Below are 20447 nucleotides of genomic sequence, written 5' to 3'. Positions count from 1 at the left end.
CGGCAGCTCTACCCTTTAGCTCAGTGCGAATGTTGCCTGTAATCAATGGCTTCTGGTTGGGGTATGTACGTACAGTCACTGTGGGGACGACGTCCTCGATGCACTTACTGATAAAGCCAGTGACTGATGTGGTGTACTCAGTGCCATTGGAAGAATCCCGGAACATGTTCCAGTCTGTGATAGCAAAACAGTCCTGTAGTTTAGCATCTGCTTCAATTACCACTTTTTTATAGACCGAGTCACTGGTGCTTCCTGCTTTAATTTTTGCTTGTAAGCAGGAATCAAAGGGATAGAGTTGTGGTCGGATTAACCAAGTGGAGGGCGAGGGAGAGCTTTGTTTGCATCAATTGGAGTCTACCTGTGGTAAATTCAATTGATTGGACATGATTTGGAAAGGCACACACCTGTCTATATAAGGTTCCACAGTTGGAAGTGCATGTCAGAACAAAAACCAAGCCATAAGGTCGAAGGAATTGTCCGTTGAGCGCCGAGACAGGATTGTGTCGAGGCACAGATCTGGGGAAGGGTACCAAAAATGTCTGCAGCATTGAAGGTCTACAAGTGGCCTCCATCATTCTTAAACGGAAGAAGTTTGGAACCACCAAGGTTCTCCTTAGAGCTGGCCGCCCGGCCAAACTGAGCAATCGGGGGAGAAGGTCCTTGGTCTGTCAGATAGACCGAGTCACTGGTGCTTCCTGCTTTCATTTTTGCTTGTAAGCAGGAATCAGGAGGATAGAGTCGTGGTCAGATTTACCAAATGGAGGGCGAGCGAGAGCTTTGTACGCGTCTCTGTGTGTGGAGTTCAGATGATCTAGAATTTTTCCCCCCCTATTTTTGCACATTTAACATGTTGATGGAAATTTGGTAGAACTGATTTAAGTTTCCCTGCATTAAAGTCTCCGGCCACTAGGAGCGAGAACATCTATTGGTGTTGACATCCATACAAACATTACACTTCGATTTTTTGCTCAACATAGTATGAAAAACAATAGCCTAAATGTAGGCACATTTTGCTGGAGGGCAATGAGGAGATTCGGGATCTTTCCCCCACGCGTGTCCATGGCTCTTTACTGAATCTATTTACTGAAACTCTTTCCACAGAGGGTGGAACCCAAAAGAGTTCTACAAGGAACCCAAAAGGATTCTACCAGGAACCCAAAAGGATTCTACCAGGAACCCAAAAGGGTTCTACCAGAAACCCAAAAGGGTTCTACCAGGAACCCAAAAGGATTCTACCAGGAACCCAAAAGGATTCTACCAGGAACCCAAAAGGGTTCTCCAATATGGATAGTGCACAATGGGCCCTGGTCAAAAGTAGTGCACTATACACGGAAAAAGGTGGCATTTTGAACTTTTGAATGCAAGAATGAATTGTATGGAGTTCTCTGCAACTATTAGGAATGCAAGGACGAATGGAATTCAGCTTCTTTACAGCTATGTGTTGAATGGCTGATGGACTGGAGAAATGTCTTTTTGATGTAAAATCTTATGTCTACTTAGAATGTTAGAACGACAGGCAAGATTCCCAGCTATCATTTCCTGATCGATGGCAATTCCACATCCTGGGGCTATTAACAAGCAGACACACATGCATACGCACACACACACACCCATTCACACTCCTGTCACTGCAGATGGTATAGCAGCACTTAAAGCCATACAATGGTGAGGATGTACACTAGAACTGACAGCTCCACTCTAGAATATTGACAGATACAATGGCCTAGCCCTTTTAAGGTGACCACTATCTGTCACACACACAGAAACACACGTGCACCGCAGCACACAGACACACACACTCATCTTTAAAAGCTTTCTGTGGCAGTAATCAGAGACACATGAAGAAAGAAAGGAATGAAAAAGAGAGATGTGGAAAGGTGGGGGGGTGAGAGATAGGGTGAAAGAGGAGGGGGTCAGATAGAGGGAAAAAGAGGATGGGGTCAGATGGAGGGTGAAAGAGGAGGGGTTCAGAGGGAGAGAGATAGAGAGGGGAAAGAGAGAGGGCTGAGTGAGACAGAGGGGGAGAGAGGGCTGAGTGAAACAGAGAGGGAGAGAGAGAGGGCTGAGTGAAACAGAGAGAGGGCTGAGTGAGACAGAGGGGGAGAGAGAGGGCTGAGTGAGACAGAGGGGGAGAGAGAGGGCTGAGTGAAACAGAGAGGGAGAGAGAGAGGGCTGAGTGAAACAGAGAGGGAGAGAGAGGGCTGAGTGAAACAGAGGGGGAGAGAGAGATGGAAGAGTGAAACAGAGAGGGAGAGAGAGAGGGCTGAGTGAAACAGAGAGGGAGAGAGAGAGGGCTGAGTGAAACAGAGAGGGAGAGAGAGGGCTGAGTGAAACAGAGGGGGAGAGAGAGATGGAAGAGTGAAACAGAGAGGGAGAGAGAGAGGGCTAAGTGAAACAGAGAGGGAGAGAGAGGGCTGAGTGAAACAGAGGGGGAGAGAGATGGAAGAGTGAAACAGAGAGGGAGAGAGAGAGGGCTGAGTGAAACAGAGGGAGAGAGGGCTGAGTGAAACAAAGGGAGAGAGAGAGGGCTGAGTGAAACAGAGGGGAGAGAGAGGGCTGAGTGAAACAGAGGGAGAGAGGGCTGAGTGAAACAAAGGGAGAGAGAGAGGGCTGAGTGAGACAGAGGGGAGAGAGAGAGGGCTGAGTGAAACAGAGGGAGAGAGAGAGGGCTGAGTGAAACAGAGGGAGAGAGAGAGGGCTGAGTGAAACAGAGGGGAGAGAGAGGGCTGAGTGAAACAGAGGGAGAGAGGGCTGAGTGAAACAAAGGGAGAGAGAGAGGGCTGAGTGAGAGAGAGGGGAGAGAGTGGGCTGAGTGAAACAGAGGGAGAGAGAGAGGGCTGAGTGAAACAAAGGGAGAGAGAGAGGGCTGAGTGAGAGAGAGGGGAGAGAGTGGGCTGAGTGAAACAGAGGGAGAGAGAGAGGGCTGAGTGAAACAGAGGGAGAGAGAGAGGGCTGAGTGAAACAGAGGGAGAGAGAGAGGGCTGAGTGAGACAGAGAGGGATAGAGAGGGCTGAGTGAGACAGAGGGAGAGAGAGAGGGCTGAGTGAAACAGAGGGGGAGAGAGAGGGCTGAGTGAAACAGAGGGAGAGAGAGAGGGCTGAGTGAAACAGAGAGAGAGAGAGAGGGCTGAGTGAGACAGAGAGGGATAGAGAGGGCTGAGTGAAACAGAGGGAGAGAGAGAGGGCTGAGTGAGACAGAGGGAGAGAGAGAGGGCTGAGTGAAACAGAGAGGGAGAGAGAGGGCTGAGTGAAACAGAGGGGGAGAGAGATGGAAGAGTGAAACAGAGAGGGAGAGAGAGAGGGCTGAGTGAAACAGAGGGAGAGAGGGCTGAGTGAAACAAAGGGAGAGAGAGAGGGCTGAGTGAAACAGAGGGGAGAGAGAGGGCTGAGTGAAACAGAGGGAGAGAGGGCTGAGTGAAACAAAGGGAGAGAGAGAGGGCTGAGTGAGACAGAGGGGAGAGAGAGAGGGCTGAGTGAAACAGAGGGAGAGAGAGAGGGCTGAGTGAAACAGAGGGAGAGAGAGAGGGCTGAGTGAAACAGAGGGGAGAGAGAGGGCTGAGTGAAACAGAGGGAGAGAGAGAGGGCTGAGTGAAACAAAGGGAGAGAGAGAGGGCTGAGTGAGAGAGAGGGGAGAGAGTGGGCTGAGTGAAACAGAGGGAGAGAGAGAGGGCTGAGTGAAACAAAGGGAGAGAGAGAGGGCTGAGTGAGAGAGAGGGGAGAGAGTGGGCTGAGTGAAACAGAGGGAGAGAGAGAGGGCTGAGTGAGACAGAGGGGAGAGAGAGAGGTCTGAGTGAAACAGAGGGAGAGAGAGAGGGCTGAGTGAAACAGAGGGAGAGAGAGAGGGCTGAGTGAAACAGAGGGAGAGAGAGAGGGCTGAGTGAAACAGAGGGAGAGAGAGAGGGCTGAGTGAGACAGAGAGGGATAGAGAGGGCTGAGTGAGACAGAGGGAGAGAGAGAGGGCTGAGTGAAACAGAGGGGGAGAGAGAGGGCTGAGTGAAACAGAGGGAGAGAGAGAGGGCTGAGTGAAACAGAGAGAGAGAGAGAGGGCTGAGTGAGACAGAGAGGGATAGAGAGGGCTGAGTGAAACAGAGGGAGAGAGAGAGGGCTGAGTGAGACAGAGAGGGAGAGAGAGAGGGCTGAGTGAAACAGAGGGGGAGAGAGAGGGCTGAGTGAAACAGAGGGGGAGAGAGAGATGGAAGAGTGAAACAGAGAGGGAGAGAGAGAGGGCTGAGTGAAACAGAGAGGGAGAGAGAGGGCTGAGTGAAACAGAGGGGGAGAGAGATGGAAGAGTGAAACAGGGAGGGAGAGAGAGAGGGCTGAGTGAAACAGAGGGGAGAGAGAGAGGGCTGAGTGAAACAGAGGGAGAGAGAGAGGGCTGAGTGAGACAGAGGGAGAGAGAGAGGGCTGAGTGAGACAGAGGGAGAGAGAGAGGGCTGAGTGAAACAGAGGGAGAGAGAGAGGGCTGAGTGAAACAGAGGGAGAGAGAGAGGGCTGAGTGAGACAGAGGGAGAGAGAGAGGGCTGAGTGAAACAGAGGGGGAGAGAGAGGGCTGAGTGAAACAGAGGGGGAGAGAGAGATGGAAGAGTGAAACAGAGAGGGAGAGAGAGAGGGCTGAGTGAAACAGAGAGGGAGAGAGAGGGCTCAGTGAAACAGAGGGGGAGAGAGATGGAAGAGTGAAACAGGGAGGGAGAGAGAGAGGGCTGAGTGAAACAGAGGGGAGAGAGAGGGCTGAGTGAAACAAAGGGAGAGAGAGAGGGCTGAGTGAAACAGAGGGGAGAGAGATGGCTGAGTGAAACAGAGGGAGAGAGAGAGGGCTGAGTGAGACAGAGGGAGAGAGAGAGGGCTGAGTGAGACAGAGGGAGAGAGAGAGGGCTGAGTGAAACAGAGGGAGAGAGAGAGGGCTGAGTGAAACAGAGGGAGAGAGAGAGGGCTGAGTGAAACAGAGGGAGAGAGAGAGGGCTGAGTGAGACAGAGAGGGAGAGAGAGAGATGGAAGAGTGAACGTTAGATTAAATGAGGGGGAAGAAATCATGTTTATCAAGAAATATGTCTCTCTGTGTCTCTCTCTGTGTGTGTGTGTGTGTGTGTGTGTGTGTGTGTGTGTGTGTGTGTGTGTGTGTGTGTGTGTGTGTGTGTGTGTGTGTGTGTGTGTGTGTGTGTGTGTGTGTGTGTGTGTGTGTGTGTGTGTGTGTGTGTGTGTGTGTGTGTGTAAGTAGTAGGAGGATGGAGGGTTGAGGAGCACTCAGGCTCACATCATGATGCAGAGTTGTGGGCTGAGATACCATAACGCCTGCTGCACAAACCTACTGACCCTCACCAAAATGTCTTTGAAGATGTAATCCTACGCTTTATTACTACGAGTAGTTGCCTGTTGCTCTGTATTGCTTTTAGTGAGAAGAGAAGGGACAGTGATTTGAAATTAGGCAATTTTCTGTCCCTGTTCTGCAAATGTAGATATGGGGGTGTATGGGTAGGAGACAACGTTTTGGAATGGAATATCGCCTTTCTCTCTCTCTCATGCCAGCAAGTCTCAAAGCTGTGGATGTATATTTGAGGCTTTAACGGAATGGATAATGTGTTGGAATGGAATAAAGTCCCTCCTTCTCTCTCTCTCATGCAGGCTGGGAATAGAGAGCAGTGTTTGGGATGAGATGAGAGTGTTATTGTTTTGACACTAGACAGTAGTTTATATTGGCTCTCTGCAGCTATACACACAGCAACAGCCCTGCTCTGTAGATGACATATAGGATGTGGTAAATTACGCACGGACGCGCACACACACACACACACACACACACACACACACACACACACACACACACACACACACACACACACACACACACGCAAACACACACACACACGCAAACACACACACGCAAACACACACACACACACACACACACACACACACACACACACACACACACACACACACACACACACACACACACACACACAGCAAGAGCTCTGCTCTGTAGATGCAGATAGGAGATGAAGTAAATCCAGTCCCTTCCAGATCTCACATTGCTCATCTCTTCTCCTCTTCATCTTCAGCCTTTCTCAAGGTGATCTTTCTCTATGTATCTACACTGTTTCCCTGTGTTCTCTCCCTCGCTCTCTCTTTTACTCTCCCTCTCTGTCTCTGTCTCTGTCTGTCTCTCTCTATCTCTCTCTCTCTATCTCTCTGTCTCTCTCTCTCTCTCTCTATCTCTCTATCTCTCTGTCTCTCTCTCTCTAGCTCTTTGTGTCTCTGTCTCTCCCTCTCCTTCTGTCTCTCTCCTTCTCGGTCTCTGTCTTTCTCTCTCTTTGTCTCTTGCTTTTTCTCACTCTCTCTCTCTCCCTCTGTCTCGCCCTCTTTCAAATTCAAATTTTCAAGCTGCTTTATTGGCATAAAAAACATTGCATGGGTATTGCCAAAGCAACAGTGTTACCACCTCCATCATCATTACTACTACCACCACCATCATTAAACTGTTATCACCACCACCATCATTAAACTGTTATCACCACCACCATCATTAAACTGTTATCACTACCACCATCATTAAACTGTTATCACTACCACCATCATTAAACTGTTATCACTACCACCATCATTAAACTGTTATCACTACCACCATCATTACTACTACCACCATCATCATTAAACTGTTATCACTACCACCATCATTACTACTACCACCATCATCATTAAACTGTTATCACCACCACCATCATTAAACTGTTATCACTACCACCATCATTAAACTGTTATCACTACCACCATCATTAAACTGTTATCACTACCACCATCATTACTACTACCACCATCATCATTAAACTGTTATCACTACCACCATCATTACTACTACCACCATCATCATTAAACTGTTATCACCACCACCATCATTAAACTGTTATCACTACCACCATCATTACTACTACCACCATCATCATTAAACTGTTATCACTACCACCATCATTACTACTACCACCATCATCATTAAACTGTTATCACTACCACCATCATTACTACTACCACCATCATCATTAAACTGTTATCACTACCACCATCATTACTACTACCACCATCATTAAACTGTTATCACTACCACCATCATTACTACTACCACCATCATTAAACTGTTATCACGACCACCATCATTAAACTGTTATCACTACCATCATCATTACTACTACTACCATCATTAAACTGTTATCACTACCATCATCATCATTAAACTGTCATCACTACCATCATCATTAAACTGTTATCACTACCACCATCATTACTACTACCACCATCATTAAACTGTTATCACCACCACCATCATTAAACTGTTATCACCACCACCATCATTAAACTGTTATCACTACTACCATCATTAAACTGTTATCACTACCACCATCATTAAACTGTCATCACTACCACCATCATTACTACTACCACCATCATCATTAAACTGTTATCACTACCACCATCATTAAACTGTTATCTCTACCACCATCATTAAACTGTTATCACTACCACCATCATTAAACTGTTATCACCACCACCATCATTAAACTGTTATCACTACCACCATCATTAAACTGTTATCACTACCACCATCATTACTACTACTACCACCATTAAACTGTTATCACTACCATCATCATTACTACTACCACCATCATTAAACTGTTATCACTACCACCATCATTAAACTGTTATCACCACCACCATCATTAAACTGTCATCATTACCACCATCATTACTACTACCACCATCATTAAACTGTTATCACTACCACCATCATTACTACTACTACCTCCATCATTAAACTGTTATCACTACCACCATCATTAAACTGTTATCACTACCATCATCATTACTACTACCACCACCATCATTAAACTGTTATCACTACCACCATCATTAAACTGTTATCACTACCACCATCATTACTACTACCACCACCATCATTAAACTGTTATCACTACCACCATCATTACTACTACCACCACCATCATTAAACTGTTATCACCACCACCATCATTAAACTGTTATCACTACCACCATCATTAAACTGTTATCACCACCACCATCATTAAACTGTTATCACTACTACCATCATTAAACTGTTATCACTACCACCATCATTAAACTGTTATCACCACCACCATCATTAAACTGTTATCACCACCACCATCATTAAACTGTTATCACTACCACCATCATTAAACTGTTATCACTACCACCATCATTACTACTACCACCATCATCATTAAACTGTTATCACCACCACCATCATTAAACTGTTATCACTACCACCATCATTACTACTACCACCATCATCATTAAACTGTTATCACCACCACCATCATTAAACTGTTATCACTACTACCATCATTAAACTGTTATCACTACCACCATCATTAAACTGTTATCACTACCACCATCATTAAACTGTTATCACTACCACCATCATTAAACTGTTATCACTACCACCATCATTAAACTGTTATCACTACCACCATCATTAAACTGTTATCACTACCACCATCATTAAACTGTTATCACTACCACCATCATTAAACTGTCATCACTACCACCATCATTAAACTGTCATCACTACCACCATCATAAAACTGTTATCACTACCACCATCATTAAACTGTTATCACTACCATCATCATTAAACCGTTATCACTACCACCATCATTAAACTGTTATCACTACCACCATCATTACTACTACCACCATCATCATTAAACTGTTATCACCACCACCATCATTAAACTGTTATCACTACCACCATCATTAAACTGTTATCACTACCACCATCATTAAACTGTTATCACTACCATCATCATTAAACTGTTATCACTACCACCATCATTACTACTACTACCACCATCAGTACTACTACCACCATCATTACTACTATCACTACCACCATCATTACTACTACCACCATCATCATTAAACTGTTATCACCACCACCATCATTAAACTGTTATCACTACCACCATCATTAAACTGTTATCACTACCACCATCATTAAACTGTTATCACTACCACCATCATTAAACTGTTATCACTACCACCATCATTACTACTACTATTACCATCATCATTAAACTGTTATCACTACCACCATCATTAAACTGTTATCACTACCACCATCATTAAACTGTTATCACTACCACCATCATTAAACTGTTATCACTACCATCATCATTAAACTGTTATCACTACCACCATCATTAAACTGTTATCACTACCACCATCATTAAACTGTTATCACTACCACCATCATTAAACTGTCATCACTACCACCATCATTCAACTGTTATCACTACCACCATCATTAAACTGTTATCTCTACCACCATCATTAAACTGTTATCACTACCACCATCATTAAACTGTTATCACTACCACCATCATTAAACTGTCATCACCACCATCATTAAACTGTTATCACTACCATCATCATTAAACTGTTATCACTACCACCATCATTAAACTGTTATCACTACCACCGTCATTAAACTGCTCTCATTACCACCACCCCTACAACCCGTACCAGTGCTATTTGGAATAGCAATCACAATACAAATAATAGTAATAACATTAATACCACTACTACTAATAATAATAGTAATAACAATAATAGTAATCATAAGTAAGTTGCTGTTTACTATGCAGATGTTATTATTCAGTGTCCCTCAAGGCGTGCGAATACATATTTAGTTGCAGGAGGAGCCATTGCTCCTTCGCCCATTAGTATTTTTAGTTTTTCCTAAGTTAAATTTGGAATACAGTGCTTACAGAAAGTATTCAGACCCCTTTTCCACATTTGGTTACGTTACAGCCTTATTTTAAAATTTATAAAATAGTATTTTTCTATCAATCTACACAAAATACCCCATAATGACAAAGCAAAAACACTTTTGAGAAATTTTTGTACATTTATAAAAATGTTAACAATTAAAACATCACATTTACAGTTGAAGTCAGAAGTTTACATACACCTTAGCCAAATACATTTAAAATCAGTTTTTCACAATTCCTGACATTTAATCCTAGTAAAAATTCCCTGTCTTAGGTCAGTTAGGATCACCACTTTATTTTAAGAATGTGAAATGTCAGAATAATAGTTATAATTGTCACGGCTGTTGTCGGTGAATGAGGACCAAAACGCAGCAGGTACGTGAATGCTCATCTTGATTTTTAATTATCTTTCAAAACGAACATACAAAATAACAAAAAACACGAACGATCAACAAAAACAGTCTGGTAAGGCACAAGGCTATACACAGAATAATCACCCACCAATCACACATACAAACACACCCTAATATATGGAACTCTCAATCAAAGGCAGATAGACAACACCTGCCTTCAACTGAGAGTCCCAACCCCAATCAACCAAACATAGAAACACACAACCTAGACTAACCGTAGAATTACTAAACATAAACCAAAACCCGGAATTACTAAATTAAACACCCTTTACACAAAACACACCACCCCGAACCACAGAAAACAAATACCCCCTGCCACGCCCTGACCAAACTACAAAACAATTAACCTTATATACTGGCCAGGACGTGACAGTACCCCCCTTAAAGGTGCTACCCCAGAAGCACCTTAACAAAAAATAACCCCAAGCAACACCAACAAAAAGTCCCCTTTTCTAAAGGGAGGGAAGGGAGGGTGGCTGCCGTCAACGACGGCACTGTGCTACACCCCCCCTCCCCAACCCACCTATTTCTGGAGGTGGCTCTGGCTCCGGCCGTTCCAGGCTGTTGGGCCACTCTGGCTTCGCCGGGGGGCAGTCGGGGCAGTCTGGCAATTCGGGAGAGTCTGGGCAGTCTGGCAATTCGGGACAGTCTGGGCAGTCTGGCAATTCGGGACAGTCTGGGCAGTCTGGCAATTCGGGACAGTCTGGGCAGTCTGGCAATTCGGGACAGTCTGGGCAGTCTGGCAATTCGGGACAGTCTGGGCAGTCTGGCAATTCGGGACAGTCTGGGCAGTCTGGCAATTCGGGACAGTCTGGGCAGTCTGGCCACTCCGGCAGTTCAGGGCAGTCTGGCCACTCCGGCAGTTCAGGGCAGTCTGGCCACTCCGGCAGTTCAGGGCAGTCTGGCCACTCCGGCAGTTCAGGGCAGTCTGGCCACTCCGGCAGTTCAGGGCAGTCTGGCCACTCCGGCAGTTCAGGGCAGTCTGGCCACTCCGGCAGTTCAGGGCAGTCTGGCCACTCCGGCAGTTCAGGGCAGTCTGGCCACTCCGGCAGTTCAGGGCAGTCTGGCCACTCCGGCAGTTCAGGGCAGTCTGGCCACTCCGGCAGTTCAGGGCAGTCTGGCCACTCCGGCAGTTCAGCGCAGTCTGGCCACTCCGGCAGTTCAGCGCAGTCTGGCCACTCCGGCAGTTCAGCGCAGTCTGGCCACTCCGGCAGTTCAGCGCAGTCTGGCCACTCCGGCAGTTCAGCGCAGTCTGGCCACTCCGGCAGTTCAGCGCAGTCTGGCCACTCCGGCAGTTCAGCGCAGTCTGGCCACTCCGGCAGTTCAGCGCAGTCTGGCCACTCCGGCAGTTCAGCGCAGTCTGGCCACTCCGGCAGTTCAGCGCAGTCTGGCCACTCCGGCAGTTCAGCGCAGTCTGGCCACTCCGGCAGTTCAGCGCAGTCTGGCCACTCCGGCCACTCCGGCAGTTCAGCGCAGTCTGACCACTCCGGCAGTTCAGCGCAGTCTGACCTCTCTGGCGACTGTTGACTGGCGGGCAGCTCTGACGACTGTTGACTGGCGGGCACCTCTGACGATGACTGTTGACTGGCGGGCAGCTCTGACGATGACTGTTGACTGGCGGGCAGCTCTGACGATGACTGTTGACTGGCGGGCAGCTCTGACGATGACTGTTGACTGGCGGGCAGCTCTGACGATGACTGTTGACTGGCGGGCAGCTCTGACGATGACTGTTGACTGGCGGGCAGCTCTGACGATGACTGTTGACTGGCGGGCAGCTCTGACGATGACTGTTGACTGGCGGGCAGCTCTGATGATGACTGTTGACTGGCGGGCAGCTCTGATGAAGACTGTTGACTGGCGAGGCTGGGTTGACGCACTTGTAGCCTGGTGCGTGGTGCTGGTACTGGGCTTACCAGATTATGTACACGCACCTCCAGGCTAGTGCGGGGAGCGGGAACAGGACGAGTCGGACTGGGTTGACGCACTTCCGGGTCCGCACGAGAGACAGGAGCTGGAAACCCAGGGCTATGGAGGCGCACAGCCGGTCTAGATCTTACCTCCTGCACAACCCGCCTTGGCTGGATGGAACTAGTAGCCCTGTACGAGCGGGGTGCTCGTACAGGGCAGACTGGGCTGTGCAGGGGCCTGAAGGTAGCCGTGCGTAGAGCGGGAGTTGGGTAGCCTGGTCCTCGGAGGCGTACCGGCGACCAGATGCGCTGCGCAGGCATCCTCCTACCAGGCTGGATGCCCGCTCTAGCACGGCACCTGCGAGGGGCTGGAATAACGCGCACTGGACTGTGCGTGCGTATGGGTGAGATAGTGCGCTCCTCAGCGAAACATAGCGCTCTCCACCCCATACGCTCCTCCATATAACCACGGGTAGCTGGCTTCCGGCTCTTCTTACGCCTAGCCAAACTACCCGTGTGCCCCCCCCAAAAATTTTCTTGGGGGTGCCTCTCGTGCATCTCCTTCAGCGCGTCCACTCTGGCCTCGTACCACCGCCTCTCTGCCTTGGCTGCCTCAATTTCCCACTGCGGGCGGCGATAATCCCCAGCCTGATGCCAGGGTCCGGCCCCGTCCAGAACTTCCTCCCAAGTCCACTTCTCCCGCCAGTCCAACTCGAACTCCGTCTGCTCCTTCCTCTGCTGCTTGGTCCTTTGGGGGTGGGTGATTCTGTCACGGCTGTTGTCGGTGAATGAGGACCAAAACGCAGCAGGTACGTGAATGCTCATCTTGATTTTTAATTATCTTTCAAAACGAACATACAAAATAACAAAAAACACGAACGATCAACAAAAACAGTCTGGTAAGGCACAAGGCTATACACAGAATAATCACCCACCAATCACACATACAAACACACCCTAATATATGGAACTCTCAATCAAAGGCAGATAGACAACACCTGCCTTCAACTGAGAGTCCCAACCCCAATCAACCAAACATAGAAACACACAACCTAGACTAACCGTAGAATTACTAAACATAAACCAAAACCCGGAATTACTAAATTAAACACCCTTTACACAAAACACACCACCCCGAACCACAGAAAACAAATACCCCCTGCCACGCCCTGACCAAACTACAAAACAATTAACCTTATATACTGGCCAGGACGTGACAATAATAGTTATTTCAGCTTTTATTTCTTTCATCACATTCCCAGTGAGTCAGAAGTTCACATACACTAGATTTGTATTTGGTAGCATTGCCTTTAAATTGTTTAACTTGGGTAAAACATTTCGGGTAGTCTTCCACAAGCTTCCCACAATAAGTTTGGTAAATTTTGGCCCATTCCTCCTGACAGAGCTGGTGTAACTGAGTGAGGTTTGCAGGCCTCCTTGCTCGCACACGCTTTTTCAGTTCTGCCCACAAATTTTCTATAGGATTGAGGTCAGGGCTTTGTGATGGCCACTCCAATACCTTGACTTTGTTGTCCTTAAGCCATTTTGCCACAACTTTGGAAATATGCTTGGGGTCATTGTGCATTTGGAAGACACATTTGCGACCAAGCTTTAACTTCCTGTCACGTCCTGACCAGCAGAGGGAGTAGTTGTTTAGTATTTTGGTCAGGACGTGGCAGAGGGATGTTTGTTTTGTATGGTGGGGGTTTTGTGTGTGTTAGAGAGGGGTGTTTGATTTATGTGTTCCTGGGTTTTGGGTGTATGTTCTAGGTTAGTGGTTCTAGGTTGTATTTCTGCATGTTGTCTAGTTTAGGTTTTCTATGTTTAGGTTTGGGTGCTGGACTCTCAATTGGAGGCAGGTGTTTCTCGTTGTCTCTGATTGAGAGTCCTATATATGGGTAATTGTTTTGTTTAGTGTTTGTGGGAGATTGTTTCTTGTTTTGCGTGTGTGAGCCTGACAAGACTGTTTTGTTGTTCGTGAGTTCGTTGTTTTGTTATTTTGGTGTTCAATTCGATTTCAAATAAAATACAAGATGAGCATCCACATTCCTGCTGCGTTTTGGTCCTCCATTCCAGACGACAACCGTGACACTTCCTGACTGATGTCTTGAGATGTTGGTTCAATATATCCACATAATTTTCCTCCCTCATGATGCCATCTATTTTGTAAAGTGCAACAGTCGCTCCTGCAGCAAAGCACATCCACAACATGATGCTGCCACCCCAGTGTTTCATGGTTGGGATGGTGTTCTTCATCTTGCAAGCATCCCCCTTTTTCCTCTGAACATAACGATGGTCATAATGGCCAAACAGTTCTATTTTTGTTTCATCAGACCAGAGGACATTTCTCCCAAAAGTACGATCTTTGTGCCCATGTGCAGTTGGAAACCGTAGCCTGGCTTTTTTATGGTGGTTTTGGAGCAGTGGCATCTAGCTTGCTGAGCGGCCTTTCAGGTTATGTTGATATAGGACTCGTTTTGCTGTGGATATAGATACTTTTGTACCTGTTTCCTCCAGCATATTCACAAGGTCCTTTGCTGTTGTTCTGGGATTGATTTGCACTTTTCGCACCAAAGTACTTTCATCTCTAGGAGACAGAACGTGTCTCCTTCCTGAGCAGTATGACGGCTGCATGGTCCCATGGTATTTATACTTGCGTACTATTGTTTGTACAGATGAACGTGGTACCTTCAGGCGTTTGGAAATTGCTCCCAAGGATGAATCAGACTTCTGGAGGTCTACAATTTGTTTTCTGAGGTCTTGCCTGATTTCTTTTGATTTTCCCATGATGTCAAGCAAAGAGGCACTGAGTTTGAAGGTAGGCCTTGAAATGCATCCACAGGTACATCTCAATTGGCTCGAAATTATTTATATTAGCCTATCAGAAGCTTTTATAGCCATGACATAATTTTCTGGAATTTTCTAAGCTGTTTAAAGGCACAGTCAACATAGTGTATGTAAACTTCTGACCAACTGGAATTGTGATACAGTGAATTATAAGTTAAATAATCTGTCTGTAAAGAATTGTTGGAAAACTTACTTGTGTCATGCACAAAGTAGATGTCCTCACCGACTTGCCAAAACTATAGTTTGTTAACAAGAAATTTGTGGAGTGGTTGAAAAATGAGTTTTAATGACTCCAACCTAAGTGTATGCAAACTTCCGACTTCAACTGTACATAAGTATTCAGACCCTTTACTCAGCACTTTGTTGAAGCACCTTTGGCAGAGATTACAGCCTCAATCTTCTTGGTTCAGACTCTACAAGCTTGGCACACCTGTATTTGGGGAGTTTCTCCCATTCATATCCTCTCAAGCCCTGTCAGGGTGGATGGGGAGTGTCGCTGTACAGCTGTTTTGATAGGGTTCAAGTCCGGGCTCTGGCTGGGTCACTCAAGGACATTCAGAGACTTGTCCTGAAGACACTACTGTGTTGTCTTGGCTGTGTGCTTAGGGTTGTTGTCCTGTTGGAAGGTGAACCTTCGCCCCAACCTTAGGTCCTGGAGCAGGTTTTCATCAAGGATCTCTCTGTACTTTACTCTGTTCCTCTTTCCCAAGATCTTGACTAGTTTCCCAGTCCCTGCCGCTGAAAAGCATCCTCACAGCATGTTGCTGCCATACTTCACCGTAGGGATGGTACCAGGTTTCCTCCAGATGTGAAGCTTGGCATTCAGGCCAAAGAGTCCAATCTTGGTTTTATTAGATGAGAGAATCTGGTTTCTCATGTTCTGAGAGTCCTTTATGCGCCTTTTGGCAAACTCCAAGCGGGCTGTCATGTGCCTTTTTCTGAGGAGTGGCTTCCGTCTGGCCACTCTACCATAAAGGCCTGTTTGGTGAAGTGCTGGAGAGATTGTTGTCCTTCTGGAAGGTTCTCCCATCGCCACAGAGGAACTCTGGAGCTCTGTCAGAGTGACCATCGGGTTTTTGGTCACCACCCTGACCAAGGCCCTTCTCCCCTGATTGCTCAGTTTGGCCGGGCGGCCAGCTCTAGTAAGAGTCTTGGTGGTTCCATTTAAGAATGAGGGAGGCCATTGTGTTCTTGGGGACCGTCAATGCTGCAGAAATGTTTTGTTACCCTTACTCAGATCTGTGCCTTGACACAATCCTGTCTCGGAGCTCTATGGACAATTTCTTCAACCTCATGGCTTTGGTTTTGTTCTGACCTGCATTGTCAACAATGGGACCTTATATAAACAGGTGTGTGCCTTTCCAAATTGTGTCCAATCAATATAATTCACCACAGGTAAATTGGACTCCAATCAAGTTCTCAAAGAGAATGCACCTTGGCTCGATTTTGAATGTCATAGTACATCAAATCAAATGTATTTATAAAGCCCTTCTTACATCAGCTGATATCTCAAAGTGCTGTACAGAAACCCAGCCTAAAACCCCAAACAGCAAGCAATGCAGGTGTAGAAGCACGGTGGCTAGGAAAAACTCCCTAGAAAGGCCAGAATATAAGAGGAAACCTAGAGAGGAACCAGGCTATGAGGGGTGGCCAGTCCTCTTCTGCCTGTGCCGGGTGGAGATTATAACAGAACATGGCCAAGATGTTCAAATGTTCATAGATGACCAGCAGGGTCACATAATCATAATCACAGTGGTTGTCGAGGGTGCAACAGGTCAGCACCTCAGGAGTAAATGTCAATTGGCTTTTCATAGCCGATCATTCAGAGTATCTCTACCGCTCCTGCTGTCTCTGGAGAGTTGAAAACAGCAGGTCTGGGACAGGTAGCACGTCCGGTGAACAGGTCAGGTTTCCATAGCTGCAGGCAGAACAGTTGAAACTGGAGCAGCAGCACGGCCAGGTGGACTGGGGACAGCAAGGAGTAATCATGCCAGGTAGTCCTGAGGCAAGGTCCTAGGGCTCAGGTCCCCCGAGAGAGAGACAGAAAGAAAGAAAAAGAGAATTAGAGAGAGCATACTTAAATTCACACAGGTCACTGGATAAGACAGGAGAAATACTCCAGATATAACAGTCTGACCCTAGCCCCCGACACAAAAACTACTGCAGCATAAATACTGGAGGCTGAGACAGGAGGGGTCGGGAGACACTGTGGCTCCTTCCGACGATACCCCCGGACAGCGCCAAACAGGCAGGATATAACCCCACCCACTTTGCCAAAGCACAGCCCCCACACCACTAGAGGGATATCTTCAACCACCAACTTACCATCCTGAGACAAGGCCGAGTATAGCCCAAAAAGATCTCCGCCACGGCACAACCCAAGGGGGGGGCGCCAACCCAGACAGAACGATCACTTCAGTGACTCAACCCACTCAAGTGATGCACCCCTCCTAGGGACGGCATGGAAGAGCACCAGTAAGCCAGTGACTCAGACCCTGTAATAGGGTTAGAGGCAGAGAATCCCAGTGGAGAGAGGGGAACCGGCCAGGCAGAGACAGCAAGGGCGGTTCGTCGCTCCAGTGCCTTTCCGTTCACCTTCACACTCCTGGGCCAGACTACACTCAATCATAGGACCTACTGAAGAGATGAGTCTTCAATAAAGACTTAAAGGTTGAGACCGAGTCTGCGTCTCTCACATGGGTAGGCAGACCATTCCATAAAAATTTAGCTCTATAGGAGAAAGCCCTGCCTCCAGCTGTTTGCTTAGAAATTCTAGGGACAGTTAGGAGGCCTGCGTCTTGTGACCGTAGTGTACGTGTAGGTATGTACGGCAGGACCAAATCGGAGAGATAGGTAGGAGCAAGCCCATGTAGGTTAGCAGTAAAACCTTGAAATCAGCCCTTGCCTTAACAGGAAGCCAGTGTAGAGGCTAGCACTGGAGTAATATAATCACATTTTTGGTTCTAGTCAAGATTCTAGCAGCTGTATTTAGCACTAACTGAAGTTTATTTAGTGCTTTATCCGGGTAGCCGGAAAGTAGAGCATTGCAGTAGTCTAACCTAGAAGTGACAAAAGCATGGATTCATTTTTCTGCAGCATTTTTGGACAGAAAGTTTCTGATTTTTGCAATGTTACGTAGATGGAAAAAGCTGTCCTTGAAACAGTCTTGATATGTTCTTCAAAAGAGAGATCAGGGTCCAGAGTAAGGCTGAGGTCCTTCACAGTTTTATTTGAGACAACTGTATAACCATCAAGATTAATGGTCTAAATACCGATGTAAATAAGGTATTTCTGTTTTTTATTTGTTTTAAATTTACAAAAATGTCTAAAAACCTGTTTTCGCTCTGTCATTATGTAGTACTGTGTGTAGATTGATGAGGGAATAAATTGATATTATCCATTTTAGAATAAGGCTGTAACGTAACAAAATATGATAAAAGTCAAGGGGTCTGAATACTTTCCGAATGCACTATAAATGTAGTAATTTCTGTGAATGATGTATCTCTTGGTGAGGAATTTATTCCGGTGAATTGTATATCTGTTTCTATCTCCCCTGTCGTGCAGAGACTGCATACACACTCCTCTTTGGGTAGCCATGTCTTTTTATGTCTGCCATTTTCTATTGCCAATTGGTGGTCACTCAGCCTGTACTTGGCAAGGATCTGTCTCTGCTTCATATCTCTGACAGAGTAGAGATAATCAGCCAATTCAAATTATCTGTTAAGGGCCAGATTTTAATTTAGTCGACTTTTGGATTTTGTTTCGTTTTTCCAATGTTGTAAATATGAGTCCTTTGATTGGTTCATGATTTTTTACATTTGAGTTATTTATTTTGAAGCAGTGCTGGTATCAGCTTGGTTGGTGAGGTCCAACACCAGCTGACTGACAGGGCTCGTTTCTGGGCTCAGCTCCTGGGTTTGAAGAGAATTGAATTTGGACTTGAATTTAAGTGTAGCCAAAAAAGGTTTTGTATTTTCATTATCACTGGAAAGTGGCTCAATTCTGCCCTACATGCATTAGTTGGTATATTTCTTTGGACTTTCTGGCAGAATTCTGCATGTAGGGCCTCATTTGGATGTTTGTCCCATATTTTAAAGTCCAGTTTATTGAGTGGCCCCCAAAACCTCACTTCCATAAAGAACTATTGGTAGGATAACGCTGTCAAATATTTTGGTCCAAATTCTTATTTGGGATGTTGATTTTGAATAATTCGATTTTTGTTGCATACAATACTCTGCGATTTTTTCTTTGAGTGCATTCATTTGCACATTTGCACATCACCATCTGCTCATCTATCACTCCACTGTTAATTTGCTAAATTGTTGTTTTGCACACACTGTATATTGACTGTACGCTTGTTTATTCCATGTGTAACTCTGTGTTGTTGTTTGTGTCGCACTGCTTTGCTTTATCTTCACCATGTTGCAGTTGTAAATGAGAACTTGTTCTCAACTGGCCTACCTGGTTAAATAAAGGTGAAATACAAAAATACAAATTAAATTAATTGCCACATTAAAGTTTCCCGATGCAGACCAAGGTATGAGTAATGTTTTGTGTGTTTAATTATGTTAATTGTTCAAGGTGAATTTAAATTTTTGTTTCTAACATTGCATTATTTTGTAAAATCATGATTTTATTTTTTTTACTACCAGGGACCAATTCATTTATTTTGAAGCAGTGCTCTAGAATATGAAGGTTCTGTTGAAGACCTTCTTTGGTTGATGATAGAAGTACCAAGTCATCAGCATATAGCAGGTATTTCACCTCTGTGTCAAATAGTGTGAGTCCTGGGGCTGGAGAATGGTCCAACATGTCTGCTAATTCATTGATGTAAATTTTGAAAAGGTTTGGACTCAAACTGCAGCCTTGTCTCACACCTCGACATTGTGAAAATAATTATGTTCTTTGGTTTTTGATTTTTATTGCACACTTGTTTTCTGTGTACATACATTTTATTAAGTCATACACCTTACCACCAAGCCCACTTTGGAGAATTTTGAAGAATAGACCTTCGTGACAAACAGAATCAAATGCTTTTTTAAAGTCAATAAGGCAAGCAAATATTTTGCACCTCTTTTTTGTGTATATGTTTATTATGTAGTGTGTGTAAGGTGTATATATGGTCAGTAGTACAATGGCTGGGGAGAAAGCCAATTTGACACTAACTTATAAAAAGAAAATATTGAAGAAATTGATTCAAAATGCTACAGAAAACCTTTCCCAAGTCGCAAATTCCCCTACAATTATTGGGGTCTGATTTGTCTCCACTTATGTGGGTAGGGGAGATGAGCCCCCTGTTCCAGAAAAGCAAAGTAGCCAGAAGTTAATTTCATATTGAACAATTTAAGCCCAGCATTTTGCAACTCAGGTGTTCTGTTTTAACTAGACCACAAGCCTTCTTTGGTTTTATAGATGTTAGCTTTCATTTAGTTCTTGGTAATTGGGTAATCTAATGGATTTTGGTTGTTTTTATGACTGATT

Source organism: Salmo salar, chromosome ssa18 (assembly GCF_905237065.1).
Source record: "Salmo salar chromosome ssa18, Ssal_v3.1, whole genome shotgun sequence".
NCBI classification, from domain to species: domain Eukaryota; kingdom Metazoa; phylum Chordata; class Actinopteri; order Salmoniformes; family Salmonidae; genus Salmo; species Salmo salar.
This window is presented reverse-complemented; position numbering follows the sequence as displayed.